Here is a 19,361-nt window from a genome sequence, read left to right as displayed (position 1 = left end):
TATTTAACAACAATCTTTATGTTATAGGGAAGTTTACAAATATATATATATATATATATATTTTGCCTTTCATAAATTATATTATCTATTCAAACCAATGTTGAAATATTAGTAAATTAAAACAAGTAAAAACAAGTAAAAAACAAAACAAAAACAAGTAATGAATAGCACCGAATTGAAACCCAGTTTGCAAAATTGAGGCTAAATTAGCCAAGGTTTGACTGTCAATGAGTTGAAGAAATTTTCCAAATCAGCTATTTTAGTTTACATAAACCCTTCAGATTAGACATCAAGGGATGGAACATCAAAGTAACTGATAAAATAGATGAATGGATTAAATAACCCTTTGGCCTACATGCTAAATAATAATTTCAGTGACATGAGATGACTTTGTGGGTGCTGGACCAAACATTGGTAATGCAAAATCAAAACAGGTCTGAACTTTCACTTACCCGGATTTCCATTAGATTATGTAAAGTTTTCACTGTATCTAACACATATGTATTTTGTGAGTAGTGAAAAATAAAATTAAATGTAGAACTCCGCACCTCTTTATCCTGCAACTGGGTGCCTCCATCTTAGCTCCCAGTCAGAAAAGAGGACAAATTAAACAATGTTTCCATTTCTCATCTTTATAATGTTACATAATATACATTTTAGAAGAAACAATCAAACAATTTATAGATAATGTTTAATGTTTTATTCAATAGTGTAAATTTCAGGATGTGACATTTCTCCTTTGAAGGAGATCTTAGTGGCACATGAAGAAATGGTCCAATCAAATGGGTTTTAGAAAAATTATTTGTGGGCAAATATTTTTTTCTTCTTTAAAAGTGTGTTTATATTGTAACATATCTTTAATAAATTGAGCTTTGCTATCTTCTATTATTTCCCATTTATTGCCATTTTAGATCCAGCTATATCTGTGAGAGCACTTACATTTGTTGGTAATTCTGCTACTATTTTTGCCACTCACTGTTTATACAGCATTCATAAAGACTGGTCTATTGTGTCTTACTATTGTTTTGAGCACATTTTCTTCCTGCCCCAGTGAATCACTTCCTTAAGTATTAAGAAAATGTTTTGCTTTTATTGGTTCATTAACCCCTTAAGGACTGCGGATGTATGAGGTACGTCCGACATAAAACGGTTCTTAAGGAACGCGGACGTAAATTTGAGCGCTGGAAGCGATCGTGATCGCTTCCAGATGCTCTAAGGGTATTACACGATGCTTCGATACACGATGCCTCGATCACTTCTGGGTTGCCGCACTTGGCGCCCGGCAGTGTAGACAAGAATATCGGAAGCCTTCAGGCAGGCTTCTGATACTCTACCTATACTGAGTTCCTCGAGGGGTCAAGGCACTCAGTTAAAATATATATATTTTTTTATTTACATTTTTTGAAAATGAACCCCTACCCTCCCTGTCCCTCTTATGTACTTACCGGTTGCTGCCGTTCCCACGCCAGCGATCGGTCTTCTTCTGAGGGGGACTGTCTGGGCTCAGGAGATGTTGCTGAACACATATTGGGGTGTTCTTTGTCAGTAACACATAACAAGAACTGATCATCAATGCCTAAAGTACAATGTGAGAGAAAAATAACACAAAAATGACTACCCAAAAGTTTGACAAAGACTGGTGCTGGAATTAGTGCATGGAAAGTGTTAAAATACCACTAGGGTGTCTTCTTTTAAAAAATATATGGTTTGATGGGGGTAAATTACATTGGCCGGCTTCAAAAATGTCCCAAATAGGACATGGGTGCATGATGACCAGCTGTGAAAATTCCAAGTTGGAAAACTGGAACGCACACCCTCCAAATAATGTCTTTTAGCCCTCAGAGAGCCCGACACACCTATACATGGGTGGTATCACTGTACTCAGGAGATGTTGCTGAACACATATCGGGGTGTTCTTTGGCAGTGACCCTTAAAGTTTTCCTACCGTAGGTTGTCTTCTTTTAAAAAATATATACATGTGAAGGGTTATTCAGGGATTCCTGACAGATATCAGTGTTACAATGTAACTTGCGTTAAATTTGAAAAAAAAAAATGGTTTGTAAATAGCAAAGTGCTACTTGTACTTATAACTTTCCAAAAAAAGCTAAGGACATGTTAACATTGGGTGTTTCTAAACTCAGGACAAAATTTTGAAACTATTTAGCACGGGTGTCTTTTGGCGGTTGTAGATGCAAAACAGATTTTAGGGGTCAAAGTTAGAATTTTTTTGTTTTTTTTACATTATTTCATCATATTTTGTAATATTTGTTATAGTAAATTATATGATATGATGAAAATAATGGTATCTTTAGAAAGATAATTTAATGGCGAGAAAATCGGTATATAATATGTGTGGGTACAGTAAATGAGTAAAAGGAAAATTACAGATAAACACAAACACAGCAGAAATGTAAAAACAGCCCTGGTCCTTAACGGTAAGAGAATTGAAAAATGATCTGGTCACTAAGGGGTTAAGAAATGTACTAAGGTGGTAATTGTATGGCATTTATTGTTTTAAATTGCAGCTTAACATGTCCCTGTATTCAGTGAACAAACAACTGAACTGCTAAAGCCATGATCAATGCAAAGAGGTGCCTGAAGGAGCTCCTGTGTTTAACAAACTCTTTAAATATTGTGTTTGCTTTGGCACTTTACTAAAAACAGAGGAAGGTTATTAATGGCAGTAGTCCCAGAATTCACATTGTAATAATTCCCTTTAGAATATATATATATATAGCATGCCCCAGACCTAGACTTAGCCTCTTAAGTGTCCTGAAAAGTAATTTTCAACAATGGCAAAAAAAATGACGATTTAATGAATATTGTGAAATCTGAGAAAGATCTCGGTGTCTAGGACTTCGTCCTATTAAGATCATGCAAAAATTGCTGGTAGGCAGATGGCCACGAGGCTATAAAGAAGATTAGGTTAAAAAAAAAAAAAACATATACTTTTTTCAAAAAGGCAGCACCCCTAGCCCATTTAATCTCAGTGTTATGTATAAATATTGTAACTTTCATTTACTTTGCAAAATAGAATTAAGTTCATAATGCCTCCATCGCCATCTTTTATACTCCAGGAACAATTACTAGTCTGTAAAGGAATTGATTCCTCTGGTTTGAGCAACTGGATGCTTAATGTCTGCAAGTGTACTGAACATTTCTGCTTCCACATTCAATGGGGAAGGAAGTTTCAGTGGGTATTGCAATCCTACAATCAGGGATTGGTAGGGAATGGGCTCTCCCAGTATACTGTTAGCATTATACTAGCATTGTAGAAACTGAAAAATATTGCTATAGCACCCTTTAAATACCTTTCTTTTAGAAATATCTAATTTAACTTTATTACTGTAGGTGGACAGTATGCTTAAATGCAGGCTGTACTGCTGGTTATGCCTTCAGAGTCCTTACAAATATGTATGAGCAGGCAATTTGACTATTTGTATTATCTACTTTGTCACTCCTACTGTGAGAAAAATCATATTTTTGCTTTTATCATCATTTAATAGCCTATCTGAAATATTGCAGGATAGAGGACAATGTGTACTGTCTTTTAAAGCTTTTCATCATTGATAAAAAAAAATGTTATACAGTTACACAATTCTATTTTTTAATTCGTCTTAAAAGCTATTTATACACAAAATCAATGTTTTATTACATGTCTATATGCTAAACATACGTTAATATTTTCAAAAAAAAAAGTGATTGGTTGTGAACTGTCTGTGGAATCAAAGGAATAGTAATACAGCAGGTGGAATATTCTACAAAACACTAGAAGCAAACATCACCCATTAACGGAATATGTGTTATTGTTAAAGTACTTTGCTAACATGCTCATAGTTTATACACTAAATGGTTTGTTTTAACTTAACCTCTCACCTCATTAATGAAAAATACAACCCAGGACCTATAATATGTTTACATGGGTTAAAATATTTACATTACATGTAAAAGATCATGACATCTACAATACATAATAGTAATAGTATTCAATATTTAAAGGTTTAATAAAAAATAGATACAAATATTTGAAAGCAAAGTTTGTGTGTATGTTTTTAGTCAGCAATTTACAATCTGTCATTATAACAATTTCTTAAATGTATGCAGTAACTAACCCGCATTATGTTTGCCTTTTTGCCTAGGTTAGATGTTTTAAACAAACAAAAACGCCAACTATTACCTACTGTGAGCTTTGAAATTGCTGTTTAGTAAATGAGTGAGCGTGCTGAATGTTGTATGATATATACATACACATATATATATATATATATATATAAATTGTTACTGAAAAAAAGTGTTGTGTCAGTCGATTTAGAATTCATTTGTGTGAAGTTTTGGTTCACATGAATTTCACTCATACTGTTATTTTGGGGAAAAAAAATTGGGGGGACAAAACAAAATGGCACCAATCAGAGTACTGCAAAATCTATACATAATATAAATATTCTGCATAGATTTTGCAGTATACCGATAGGTACACATGGTTCACACATCAAGTCAGAACAAGTTACTGATAAGGAGAAAAAAGAGGTTGTAAAATTGTATTATAGTCCTGTATTAAGATCTGTGTCGTATAACCACTCATGTCGCTTTAACCCCTGTATCACAACTCAACTTTGAATTCTATGTGTTGTTTTTGCTGAGAATTGCTTTAGACATGAGAAATGGAGATCCTTGTGAAAGCTTGTATTTCCAAAATTCTGTTAGTCCAATAAAAAAGGTATTACAAGAGACTAATTTCACATCTGTTATCATATAAATATGTGTATATTCTCTCAAGTCTCGTACATGAACAGTGTCAATGGGGTAGGAGCATCATCACAGAGATGAGGACCATGCACAGCAACTAAAACTGTGTATTTGGTGTAGGATTCACATAAGAGCCCAAGTAAGGGCTATGTGATGATGTCCAAGGCTTCATGGAAGAGAAAAAGAGGCCTAATATAAATCATACAATAAACGTCAAATAAGCTAATATATAACTGCACAAAGAGCTTTGACTTCACCTAAACATTTACAAGCAGTAAAATAAGTTGATGTCTAATCCAGACACGACATCTGAGGTTAGTGTTTTATGTATATCTTTAAAACATATATAAAATATTTTTCCTTAGATTTTACAACTTAACTCCTTCCTCATCTAGCTCCAACACCGTACAGGGAATGGCCACAGGTTTCATCAAACAGAGACCATATTTGTATGCAGATCCTGGGTCTTTTATTTTGGGGTGTGGGCAAAATATTTGGGCCTTGCGTGATCTAGCGGTTTGGAACCAGGCATTCAAGGAAGCTGTGCACATGAACATTTACACATTTGACCTATTTAACTACTTTGGTTAATTTTATACTTCTATCCTACAACCATTCGTTCCATAGAACTAAAACTGGACACTTGACCATTTTCTGATGACAAAGTCTAATGTGCTATTTCTGTAGTAGTTATTACTTCACAATACATTTAGACACAGCTCAGTATCTTGGTAAATGTCTCTAACTAGTGATAGCTCGCCACCCCCGTGGTAGATTGACTCATAATGACATTGAACTTCCCCTCTGTAATCATATTACAGTAATAGTGATCTGAGCATTATTAAGATTTACACACACCCAATGTAAATACTCATATATTTATATATTATCTCTATATGACCAAGGGTTAACAAATGTTAGTGCCTGGAACCTCCATTTTCACAACATTTATCTCTTATATCTGTGAGTCTTAAATCAGTAAAAAAAAAAAAAAAAAAAACATCCTGTATATCCTTATAGTGTGTAGTGTCTCAAATATTTAGTATGCTATATAATGCATTGTGTCAATTGTTTTGGAAACAATTCCGGTTATACACACACTTTAATTATTTCATGACAGACTATGGGACAAGTATTTGCTTAACCTTGTGTCCCCACACAGATTAAATTAATATATCAGTGACTAAATCAGTGCACTGTTGTAATATTACAACAATATTGGCTATAGGATAAAATAAAATAATTGATCCATTCAATTCAAATAAGTGTATTGTTCTAATTGTGACTAGTCGGTATGATTCAGATTCAGTGAATAATCGCTTAGATATCAGAAGGTTTATTACACTTTAAAGTGTTTAAATATAATTGTGAATTTTAATGGGTTTTATTTGACACTAATAGGTTGCTATGACATAGGTTTCGATGTATATGCCATTTTGAAATGCACGCAATTACGTTTTTTCATGCACAATATCATGAATACGATAGAAACATAGAATGTGACAGCAGATAAGAACCATTCGACCCATCTAGTCTGCACAATTTTCTAAATACTTTTAATTAGTCCCTGGCCTTATCTTCAGTCTAGGATAGCCTTATGCCTATCCCACACATGCTTTAACTACCTCACTGTGTTAACCTCTACCACTTGTCAGGGTACCTGTAGTCTCTACCTCTGATAAGAGGAGAGACTTAGACGTTTTCCCGTTCAGAAGGGCTGTTTCCTCCGTTCCTCGCGGTTCCTCCGGTCGGTTACACGCCGGTCGCGAGGGATCCACGCCCTTTTATGACGTGACGCTCAGTAGCCGACGTCATGACGCCAAGCCGGCTCGACCTGTCACTCAAACCCTGAACACGAACCAGGACTCGTCGGGGGTGTGATAACCTCCTAGAACCGGGGTATTTAATAGAGCTTGCCGCATTTGCTCATTGCCTTGTCGTGGTTCTAGCCAGTCTAGTCACTCAGTGCTCTTGTATGTCTATTGTCTCTTTGGTTCTGACCCGGCTTGTTTGTATCACTCTGCTTATCTCTGTTATCCTTTGACCCGGCTTGTCTCTCGCTTACCTGTCTTCTCGTTCCCTCGACCTCGGCTTGCCTCTGACCATTCTCTACTTACTCCTTACGTTAAGTCCGGCCATTCTAAGGTCCGGTATACGTACCTACTACACTTTGTACTCTGCGTGTTGGATCCCTGTCCCGATCCTGACACCACTTCAGCTGGAAGGCTATTCCATGCATCCACTACCCTCTCAGTAAAGTAATACTTCCTGATATTATTTTTAAACCTTTGCCCCTCTAATTTTAGACTATGTCCTCTTGTTGTGGTAGCTTTTCTTCTTTTAAATAGGGTCCCCGCCTTTACTGTGTTGATTCCCTTTATGTATTTAAATGTTACTTTCTATTATATCCCCCTGTCCCGTCTTTCCTCCAAGCTATACATGTTAAGTTCCTTTAAGCTTTTCTTGTAAGTTTTATCCTGCAATCCATTAACCAGTTTACTAGCCCTTCTCTGAACTCTCTCTAAGGTATCAATATCCTTCTGAAGATATGGTCTCCAGTACTGCGTACAATACTCCAAGTGAGGTCTCACCAGTGTTCTGTACAATGGCATGATCACTTCCCTCTTTCTACTGCTAATACCTCTCCCTATAAAACCAAGCATTCTGCTAGCATTTCCAGATGCTCTATGATATTCCATCAGCTTACTTGAAAAAAGAAGGGGATCTAACTGGATCTCAATAAGAACTAATGTGAAATTCTGGAAGAAGTATTTGGAGAATTTTCCCAGCCTAGCTATTTTGGCATTAGATTTCAAATTCACTTTGAATTAATTTTAAATTTTTGACTATTCTCTCTTTTGTGAATAGCCTTGACTGTGTTTGCTCTATGTTCCCTGTTTTTATATTGCACAGTGTTTGATCTGTGTTGCCTGTATTGTTTCTACATGTTTTGTAGCCTGTGATGAAAGCTTTTCAGTTAGCTGAAATGTTGGAAAGGATCATGACAACAAAAGTTGGAGTGTGTCAGTCATTCTATTATGTTTATTTTTTTGTGACACTTCGTCATTTCTTAATTCAAGTCGAACCATTCTGAAATGTTTTTCTTGGTGAAACAAGAAGCTATGGAATGTAAAAACAAAATGACCATAGGTAATGAAGCTGCTTGGTAGGTATCTACATAAATGGAGCTACAGATGATCAGAATGACCCAAAGTGAGGTGCTTGCTTGTAAACAGAAAGTCCAACAATTCAAGCAATCGGTCAATTCACAAATAATCACAGGAAAGCAACGGGAATAGTATAGATATAAATAATATGTTTTATTGAAGTTTTATTGTATAGTTTTAATTAAAAGAAGCATTACTAAGCTACAGTGAATCCCCCAAAAGTGTTAAATAAAATCCATCAAAATGCATAACAATATTTAAACAATTTAGAGTGTTATGATCCTCCTGATATCCACCTGATTATTCAATGAATCTGAATAAATAATATATGCATGTATTGACTCACATGTTTTAAAGCATCTATCTGCTGAAACATGCTGTATGTCAAATGATGTATGACGCCCTGATCTTCAGTGAAATGGGTGGTGCACGGTCATCATTATCCTCTGCATAGCTTTCCACTTTGTCCAAACATGCAAAAAAGAAAAAGTAAAGAAATCACACAAAAATAATAATAATTTATTATAAGTCACATAAATTAAGCTCACACATGCTGCATAGAATTTCTGGTGGGACATAGCTCAGGTCTAGGGATCTTCCACTAGTCATTTTACTTGTTCCAATAACTCAATTAATTTTACTTTGTTATATATTATGTATTAGAAGAATAAATCTAATATTATCTACAGACAATTGCATTTTAAGCAGTAGTTTATTTGTTTTATCGTACCAAACCTACCTGAGCTTAAGCAGCAATACCCTTAATTGCTAGTGTGCTGATTGCCCTAGGAAGAGAGTTGTTCCTTTGACGCCACAAAGATAACTTCCACCCTAAACCATTAAATGTTATCAGTTACTAGTGGAACCTAGAAAATACCTCCTACAGTCTATGTGAAACAGTAGTATCACAGTTGGACACAGTGCTACAGATACATATGTAATTTGCACAAGAGGAATGAGAGGTCATCTGAAAATATAGGGACAATTGAAACCTCTTTATGAATCATGGTTAAGTGAATGCAATTTTGAAATAAGAACTATGCTGCCAGGGCCTTCGAAGGCACGGTTGAGGTGCCAAGCGCGCAGCCCAGACATCCCTCACAGCAGTTTCCAGGCAGACAGGGCTCAGGCATTCCCTGGAAATTTCAGGCGTATCGGACTGTACATAAAGAAGACATTTCAACCTAAAGGGGTGAGAGCTGTCCAATAGAGGACCTTATTTGAACCACAGCATCTGGATTATGATTTTTGCTTTTTGTAGTGTGTACACACTGGGACTTTGAAAATAATATTTTTACATTTTCTTACATTTTTCCTTTTTGTTCCTTCTTTTTCTTTTTTAATTTTTAATTTTTCAATATGTATTTTGGTATCTGTGCAATAAGATACTGTTAACTCATATGGGTGTACTAAAATTCAATATTATACATTGTGTGACTCAGTAGTGCAGGAAGCATACTGTGACGAAAGCACTTTCGTCACTGGGATTTGGAGAGGCCTGCTTGCCAGCCTCTTGCCTTGTGACTATGGCCCCTGGGATATGCTGCCCTTTGAAAACACTATTTGGGCATATTGGATTTTAAAGGCACTGTTTCTGCCCCTTGGACTTTTAACTGGAACAGATTCAAACATGTGGCGGCGGCCATCTAAAATTGTCCAGCAGTGTTTTGCCATCAAATGTATGGAACTGTTTTGGGCATGGTACCATGTGCACGGTGGGGCAAAAAAATAAGACTTCCAGGAAATTCCTGAACCCCTGAACCGATCTGGGTAATTTTTGGATATGTTGTTCACCCAGATTGGGGTTGTCAGGGGATGTGACTGTATTTTTGGGGGATATGTTGTATTTTGGGGTACTTTTTGGGGTTTGTAAAAATGTATGTTTTTTCTGTTTAATTGAGTTAGTCCATTGCCTTAGTTAATTGTATCACAGGCAGAGGGGAGGGCTTGTGTACTGTAGGTGGGAGTGTTGGACATTGTTGTATTGACCTGATCGGTTTGTGTGCCTGTGTTCCATCAGGCCCAGGGAGTGTGCCTCTGGCCTGAGGAATTGTATACATTGTGAGTGCTGGCTTGCATTAAACAGACCTGTTCTACCCTTCATGAAGTCTTGGCTCTGGGGATTGCTATAATCACTATACTCCCCAGAGTATAATCACTAGCTCTTCTAAGAGCTGTTCCTGTTCCTGTTTCGCTCTCTGGACTAAGGAGAGGTTCACCCACTGGAAGCTGGAGCCCGGTCTTGGGTCCAGTGTGGGTGGAGGACGGCAAAACCCCAACCAAGCTGCGGCGGTTCGTGGGGTTTGCGGTGGTTATGGTCTCGAGTGCAGTGCTGATGGTCCTTGGTGAGCACTAGGAGCATCGTTCGACGGAGGCACCCAGTCGGGGTGGCAGGTGGTCCGTCACACATACTAACAAGGGATTTTTTAAATCACTGTTCTATGTGACATAGATAAGTGTATACATACATCTACATACTCTAGTGCGATTTATTTTAGTTTTTGATATGTAATTGTGCCTTTGTTTACTACTTTGAAAGAGAACAATATGAGTATGCAATAGCTCTACTACTAAGCATAGGATTGTGAAAACACTTGCTATTGCAGTACCTATATTAGATGTGAAATTTGTTAAATAAATATTAAGTCTTTTGCATCAAACTTTGAGTGTGGTATTACATATTATTATTATATCTATCTAAGGTGTGTTTGTGGGCTACCTTGATACCGGTACCATTAGAGATGGGAGAGTGCCAATACATGCGTAAATAGTTTATGCTGCGTATTTGTCACCAGAATAAAATGGCAAGTTCAGCTTTTAGTTCCCCAAGTAGCCACTGGGTGTGGCAAAATGTATTGGGCTGAGTTCCAACCCACCAAAAAGTGGTAGGTGGTCGTTGACAACCACAACCACACTACCATGGTTCCGGATTTCAGTTTATTATTTACGCATTTAAAGAAAGAGACTGCACATCACCATCCAAGCCTTAACCCCTTAAGGACCAAACTTCTGGAATAAAAGGGAATCATGACATGTCACACGTGTCATGTGTCCTTAAGGGGTTAAAGGACCACTATAGGCACCCAAGCCACTTCAGCTTAATGAAGTGGTCTGGGTGCCTGGTCCAGCTAGGGTTAACCCTTTTTTCTATAAACATAACAGTTTCAGAGAAACTGCTATGTTTATATTTGGGTTAATCCAGCCTCTAGTGACTGTCTCATTGACAGCTGCTAGAGGCGCTTCCGCGATTCTCACTGTGAAAATCACAGTGAGAAGACGCTGGACGTCCATAGGAAAGCATTGAGTAATGCTTTCCTATGGGTGGTTTGAATGGTCGCGCGGCTATTGCTGCGCATGCGCATTCAGAGCTGAGAGGCGGATCGGGGCGTAGGGATCCCCAGCACCAAGGGAGTCACAGTGAGAAGACGCCAGCGTCCATAAGAAAGCATTGTAGCCAAAGAGGAGGAGAGGAGGCGGAGAGGACGAGGAGAGCTCCCCGCCCGGCGCTGGAGAAAGAGGTAATTTTAACCCCTTCCTCTCCATCCAGCCTGGCTGGAGGGGGTACCTGAGGGTGGGGGCACCCTCAGGGCACTATAGTGCCAGAAAAACGAGTATGTTTTCCTGGCACTATAGTGGTCCTTTAATTAATGCTTACACAAACTAGAGAAGGTACAGCCAAAGTGTTTTGTTTGCCTACTAGGGTTAGCTTGTCAAAGGCCTCATCATGAGACCATAACATTGTTCATGTATGCTTTGATCTAGTAAAAGCTTCCATGAATAAGCTGTTGTGTGCCTGAACATCATTGCATTACACTTCACTTTATTATTTGTCACATGAGAGTAGGCTTGAGGTTTAATGGAGCTGCAATTAGGAGCATTTTGTAATTAACATTTTTTTATTGAGATTTTATGTCAATACACAAAAGATAATAAGAGAAAATTCAGAACAACCATGTAAGAGGTAGAACAGATAACACCTAATAGGAAAAGGAATTAGGGAGTAGACGGAGAAATACTCAGAGGATGATGTAAGAGAGGTGTAGGTGAATGTCCAGTTGAGAGTCCACACCAATCGGGCAACAAATGGCAGATTTTAATGATTTGTTTTTTAAGAAATAGTTTTGAAGTTTAATTTTTTATTAAACTATTAAACTCCTGTCTCCTCTTTTCTCCAAGCTATACATGTTAAGATCCTTTAATCTTTCCTGGTAAGTTTTACCCTTCAATCCATGAACCAGTTTAGAAGCCTTTTTCTGAACTATTTCCAAAGTATCAAGATCCTTCTGGAGATACGGTCTCTGGTATTCTTCTCTAGTACTTTTCATGTACGGGAAAAGTAGATTACTAGAATAGTTTACAATGAAGAGTAAGTTTTTTGGGGGAGATAAATGTATTAACAGTTTAATTAATAAGCTTCCTTAAAGAAGTGAGTTTCTAATGATCTTTTAAAGGAACTGAGAGTCTAACGGAGCAGGGAAGGGAATTTCATAGGAATGGTGCAGCCCTAGAGAATAGAGATGTCCCGAATAGTTCATTGGCGAATAGTTCCTGGCGAACATAGCTTGTTCGCGTTCGCCACGGATGGCTAACATATGCGATGTTCGCTCCGCCCCCTATTCGTCATCATTGAGTAAACTTTGACCCTGTACCTCACAGTCAGCAGACACATTCCAGCCAATCAGCAGCAGACCCTCCCTCCCAGACCCTCCCACCTCCTAGACAGCATACAATTTAGATTAATTCTGAAGCTGCATTCTTTTTTTTTTTGTATTATTTTTTTATTTATTTTTTAGACAGAAGTGTGTTATAGTTGAGCATGCTAGGCTGAATGTGCGTATATCATGGCTAGTTGCACTGAGGGTATGAGTATATAGCAGTACATTGTTGTGAAAGATGGCTGTCATGTTTAGGGTGTAGCTTGCACGTTATCAACTGTGTAATTATATCAGCAGCTCCACCACTAGTTATAAATCAAGTGTGAGTTGCCCCATGAGATGAGACTAGTGAATAACATAATGCATGAACGGTTAAGGTAAAGGCATGTAAGGAACTACGACAATAAACTCTTTAGGAGGTGAAATAATGACATGTTTAAACGCTTGCTACTTTACGATTAGTTAATGTGCAGAGAGCAGTTCATGTGATCAAAGGCATGGTGTGGAGGATTGGCTATAGTGGGACATGCTTGGCAGGCTGCTGTTTACTGCTTGTGCTCATCCGATACCTTCTGGGCACCAGGTGCAGACCCTGGGAGTCCCTGATACCTGGAACAACAAAGGCAAGTCTCTGGCTGAGTGCCGGGTTCGCGGCTTGAGGTGGTGGAAGCTTGTTTTGTCGGGTGGTCGGATCTGTCCCGGTGGTGCTTCACGTCCGGTGCGGGATTGTGGTGGCTTAAGGTGGAGGCGAGTGCTTGACGTGGGACAGACTCTGCATTTCTGTTTGTGCCTCCGGTCCCGTCTTCGACGCCTTTTGCGTTGGTGGATTTTCATGGGGACTGCTTCGCTCAGCTGTGGTGGAGCTTGTTAGGGCTGTGGTGGAGCTTGTTGGGGCTTCCTGCTTGTTATTTGCTTCCACAATTGATTAAAGAGTCTGTCCAGCTTAGACTCAATATCCTGCCATGCTTTGCTGGTACCAGGAGGACACGCACCTGCCGCCATATTGGGAGAGTCGCAGATGAGTATGTCAGCCTGGGCAGCTGTGCTCTGTGCGTCCATTAGCTCCAGACTGCCTCTCAGGGGTGGACCGGGATAACCCCCACCGGTCCGAGGGGGGGGGGGTAACGGAGCTCCTGCTGGGAAGTAGCTGCTCCTGGGCATCCCAGGATTGGGAGATCGGCCGCCTCACCCGCCCGGTGGCACACTTGCCACGCGGAGGTAAGTAAGACTCTGTCGAGTTGCTGACCGCTATTAAGCATGTCGGGTCGGTCAGGTAGGAGCAACATTGCTGGGTCATCCCCTTCTGGGGTGAAATTCGCTTGTTGATAGCTGCTTAAAGTGAGATATTGAGGGAGCTCACATGAAGTGCGTCTTTCTTCCATGACAGCTAGGCCCCGCCCCCCGGAAGCTGCATTCTTAGTGAGAGGAGGGACAGTGTAGCTGCTGCTGATTTAATAGGGAAATCAATAGCTAGGCGAGTGTATTCAGTGTCCTCTACAGTACTGAAGGACTCATCTGATCTCTGCTGTAAGGACAGCACCCCAAAAAAGCCTTTTTAGGGCTAGAACATCAGTGTGCTTTTTTTTTTTTCCGGTGTAATCTAATTGCATATATACAAAAACAATTGAAGACAAGAGGAAGTCTTCTGGGAAGTTCTACCCTGTCCAGGGAGGTTCTTTTCTGCTTATATCCTATTGAGCACTTATTGCACTGTGGTTTGAGTACACACACATTGTATTTTTGTAATCTAATTGCAGTTGCCTGCCTGCCAGCGTGTGTGTCAGGCTCACAGCATATACTGTGCCCACTTGCCCAGTGCCACCACTCATATCTGGTGTCACAATAGCTTGCATTTAAAAAAATAATAATTTTTTGACTGTAATATAATAGCAGTCAGTTTCCTTCACACGTGTGCGTTTTAGGGCCTGCCAGGGCACAGTGTCACACCAGTGCAACTCATATCGGGTGTAACAGTAGTGTACATTAAAAAAAACAACAACTAGAAATTTGACTGTGAAATAATAGCAGTCAGTTTCCTTCACACGTGTGCGTTTCAGGGCCTGCCAGGGGACCCTAGGTGTTGTACGTGGCTGGGTGGAGGAAGAGACCTTCAATGACATCAGTGAGGACAAGGAACGGGACATGGCTAGCTTGGTATCCAACCTTGTGCAAATAGGGAGTTTGCGGTTGTGCAAATGGACTGTTTGCGGTTGTTTGCGGTGCGTTAAACGGGGAGTTTGGTCTGTCACTGTGAAGCGGGCGTAACCCTTACACTACCTGATCGATACAACATCATACCTGATGTTTTAAAGCACGTTATTCCAAACAATTTAGGAATGTTAGGTGATTTATGCCCTTCATGGATTAAAACCAGACTCTGCATCAACTTTGTAATTTTCCATGGGAGTTTTGCCATGGATCCCCCCCCCCCCGGCATGCCACAGTCCAGGTGTTAGTCCCCTTGAAACAACTTTTCCATCACTATTGTGGCCAGAAAGAGTCCCTGTGGGTTTTAAAATTCGCCTGCCTATTGAAGTCTATGGCGGTTCGCCCGGTTCGCAGGTTTGCGAACGTTTGCGGAAGTTCGCGTTCGCCGTTTGCGAACGGAAAATTTTATGTGCGCGACATCTCTACTAGAGAAGTCTTGAAGGTGGGCATCAGAGTTGTGAGTACGAACAGAGGATAGACACACATGGTCGGCCGAGTGTAGGGGTCTGAATGGGACACACTTGTGTATTTGTGAGAATAGCAAGCACTAGAATTTTAAATATAACCCTAAATCTTATGGGAAGTCAGTGTAAGGATGTACAGAGGATGGAGGCATAGGACGTGCGGGCAGACAGGAAGATGAGCCTTGCCATTGCATTTATTATAGACTGTAATGGGGCAAGCTAGGAATGCTTAAGACTACTGAGAAGTGGATTGCAGTAGTTCAGACAAAAGATGATGGACCACCACCTTAGTCACATCCAGCATTAAATACGAGCGGATCAGAGCTATGCTTTTGAGATGGAAATGGCAGGATTTAGGACTTGAGGGCTGAAGGAAAGGTTGGCGCCAAAGAACATACCAAGGCAGTGAGTCTGCAAAGTAGAGCTTATGGTAGTGCTTTGGAGAGAGACAGACATGGAAGCAGCAGGCCATCAGCACTTGAAGATGGAAAGATGAGAAGAAAGGATAAACTTTAGATGACTCTTTACAGGAAGTGTTTATGGAAGGCTGTGCATGTCACATGCAGGGAGGAGTGACTAGAGTTCATAAACAAAGTGATTTAACTCCTAATTTGCAGAGGATTGAGCAGTGAGGCTGCAGGAGCATGTTCAATACACCAAAACTGTTTCATTAAGCTAAAGTTGTTTTGGTGACTATAGTGTCCCTTTAAGTTTATCAAAATGAGCAACCATCCAGGTAGAAATAACAGATAGGCTGTCAGAGACATAAATCAAGGAGGATGGCGAGAGATCGGGAGAAGACAGATAGATTTGCGTGTCATCATCTTAGAAGTGATATTGAAAGCCAAATGAGCTGATGAATTTACCAAGGGAGTCAGTATAGATTGAGAGTAGTAGAGGACCAAAGACAGAACCTGTGGGATAACTGACTGGGAGGGGATGCGGAGAATAAGAAGCACTGAAAGAGCACTCGGAGAGGTAGGAGGAGTACCAGGAAAGGGCAGAGCCTCATAGACCGAGAATACAGAGGACGACAAGACGTTGTTGATGATAACTAGTGTCAACATCAGCAGAAAGTTCAAGGACAATTAGAAGTGAGTAGCAACCACTGGATTTAGCAGCAATTAAATCATTAGATACTTTGGTCAGGCCAGTAATCACCATTGGCTCTACACTTTGCCAGACAGGGCCAATTAATTGCAGCCTAACAGATACATACAAGATACAGATGATAAAAAAAGGTTATTTATGAAGCCTGCTTAATGTGTTACATTTACAAAGTTAAAATGGACATTGAAAAGATTCCTACTAAATGCTTTGACCTTTTGCCTTCTCTATGGGTACTACTGTGCCAGGAGGAGCCATTAATAACTGAATCAATAAAGTAAAGTGTGATGACCATTGACATTATTCCTGAACTCTCTCTTTCTTTTTCCCAAGCTTTGTGTAAGCATAAAGTAAACATCTGCATTGCAAAATATCATAGAACCATAAATCTGTCAAATATCTGTCAAAATGTATATGATGGAGTATTCTATTTCCTTTAATAATAATGATCCATGTGTTGGAAAATAGTAATAACAGTATATGTACTATTAAGTTTATTGGACAAAAAAAAAAAATCATTTACACATGACAATCCCTGCAATATGACCCTCACTTTATTGCAAACTCCTACCTCGTTATAGGATCACGTGCAAGACTAGAATCACACCTTGGAATTCCTGAGTGTGGGTAGAATAGTACATTGAACTTTACGCAATGCAAGATGTAAAGCTACACTAACTGACACCCTTTCTGGTTGTTAATGTTATACAAGTATCCACTGCATACAACAAACATATTTTTGTAAGTAAGAATTTTAACTAGAAGTTAATGAGTGCCATCTTTGCAAATAGGTTCTTGGAGTAAAACATATCATGACTAGTGTAAATTATTGAAACTTACTATTTCCTCAGCGTGATCTATTATTCTCAGGTACAAGTCTGTAGATTCTTTAAAGAACCCACTTGGCGACTATGATAACAGATTTTAACTGACTTCTCCATAATTTCCACCAGTGGATGGGCTACCTACTGGGATAAAAGGAATAAGTTCACTATGTAAGTCACCTATCAAAACTATCATTAACCACTAAATGAGCCCCTTAAAATCTAATGAAACAGCACATCAGGAATTCTCAGTTATACACCCACAGAAGACTGTCGATGGTATAATTCCCACTGCTGTCCAATCTAAAATAAAATAACTGATGAATAGCACTGGGGGCCAATAGCTTAATGTAAAGGTTTAGGTGTCTATAACATGTCCCTGCAAGTTTTTCAATGTAAGCATTGCCTTTTCAGAGAAATGGCAACGTGTACATTGCTGCCTAGTAACACCTCTTGTTGCTGTCACTCAGACGGCCACCAGAGGTGCTTCCTAGTTCAGTGCTGAACTGTGTGCAGCACCTAGGTAAAGTCAATGCATCTCTATGAGGACTAGCTTAAATGTTTCAAGTGGTACATGTTTTTTTGCAAATGCTGATAATCTAATGCAATAGTTTTGTAAAAATAATTGAAGTCCATTATGTTCAAATAATTTAGAGGCTTTAGATTAGACATGTGCAATTCGTTTTGGTCCGAATTAAAATTCTGCCGAATTTCTGGTAATTCGGACATTCGGGTGCTTCCGAATGTCTGAATAGTTTAAATGCCGAAGTGCCGAAGTGCCGAATTGCCAAAGTCCAGAAGTGCCGAAATTACCAAATTTCCGAAGTGTGGTAGTGCTGAAGTGCCGAAGTGCCGAATTGCTGAAGTGCCGAAGTTCTGAGGTGTCAAAGTGCCGAAGTTCCGAAGTTCCGAAGCACAGTATTGCCTAAGTACTAATATACTTACCCAGTGAAAGAAGAAGAATGTTACATTGTAAACAATTTTAAATAAAAAGTATACAAACATAGCCAGGATTCAGCTGTAAGCATTTGCAACACTTACAACAATCAAGTAACACACATTCATATAAAATGTAAGTTACTTAGCCTGTCAATGTAATGACAGGAATGAATAAGTAGATAACTCCCTAATTCCCACGGGATTAGGGAGCTATCTACTAAAAAGCTGAACGACCTAAATTGGTCTTTCAGACAAATTTACTAATACTAAGTAAAGATTACTTAGTATTAGTAAATTATGCCCCTACTCGCTATACCGCGAGTAGGGGCATGTATATTAAACAGTGAGCAGCCTGTGGCGAAGTGCGAGTGGGAGCTTTTAAACTAAAGGGGGGACCTATTGCCCCCCCACGCCCACCCCTGAGCGGCGGGTGGGGGCCCTAAAGTAAAAAAAGGGGGGAGGACCTGTTGTCCTCCCCACCAGCCCCCACCCCTGAGCGGTGGGTGGGGGCCCTAAATAAAAAATGGGGGGCCTAATGTCCTCCTCCTGGCCCCCACCCCTGAGCGGTGGGTGGGGGCCCTAAACAAGAATAAGGGGGGGACCTAATGTCCTCCCCCCTGGCCCCCACCCCTGAGCGGTGGGTGGGGGCCCTAAATACAAATTGGGGGGGGACCTAATGTCCTCCTCCTTGCAGCCAACCCCTGAGCGGTGGGTGGGGGCCCTAAATACATATTTAACCCCCAGGTGACTAGGGGTCCCCAAACCCCTAGTCACCCCCTCCCCCCAAAATATAAACTCCTACCTACCCCCCTCAACCTAAAAATAATGAGGGGGGACCTTTAACTAAATACCTGTAAAAATAAAAATAAACTTACCATTCGATGTTTTCTTTCTTCTAAAATCTTCTTTTTTCATCCCCGAAAAAGGCCAAATAAAAATCCATTATAACCAACGCAATAAAAAAAAAATAAATAAAAAAAAATAAATAATCCATCTTCACCCATGGAGGGCTCCGCACAGACTGAGCTCTGCAGGGCGGGGGAAGGCTTATAAAGCCTTCCCCCGCCCTGCAATTAGGCTTAGAGCACTCTGGTGGTTTTAAGCCATCCAATCAGAGTGCTCTGACAGGTAAATGAAGAGACTGACAGGTAAGTCTCTACATTTACCTGTCACAGCACTCTGATTGGTTGGTTTGAAATACACCAATCAGAGGGCTCTGTGTCATTTTACACAGCGTGGGAAAGTTCTTTG

The 19,361-nt window shown here is 39.8% G+C and overlaps 1 long non-coding RNA gene across 2 annotated transcripts in view; it reads right to left on the bottom strand.

Annotated features, from left to right (window-relative positions):
* Positions 1-8,081: 8,081 nt before the first annotated feature.
* The window catches only part of LOC134585573 (uncharacterized), a 29,919-nt gene continuing 18,639 nt past the window's right edge, over positions 8,082-19,361 (bottom strand). Inside the window, exons 1-3 of one of the 2 annotated variants that reach the window (XR_010086533.1) lie at positions 17,188-17,307; positions 8,653-8,744; positions 8,082-8,374 (exon numbers count right to left, since the gene is read on the bottom strand). This is a non-coding gene — a long non-coding RNA (uncharacterized LOC134585573). Of the gene's footprint in view, positions 8,375-8,652; positions 8,745-17,187; positions 17,308-19,361 lie in introns of those variants that run through there. The other variant, XR_010086532.1, reaches the window with a different exon arrangement.

Source organism: Pelobates fuscus, chromosome 2 (assembly GCF_036172605.1).
Source record: "Pelobates fuscus isolate aPelFus1 chromosome 2, aPelFus1.pri, whole genome shotgun sequence".
Taxonomy (NCBI): Eukaryota; Metazoa; Chordata; class Amphibia; order Anura; family Pelobatidae; genus Pelobates; species Pelobates fuscus.
The sequence above is the reverse complement of the archived record's forward strand: the minus strand, read 5'-3'. Positions and strand labels throughout refer to the sequence as shown.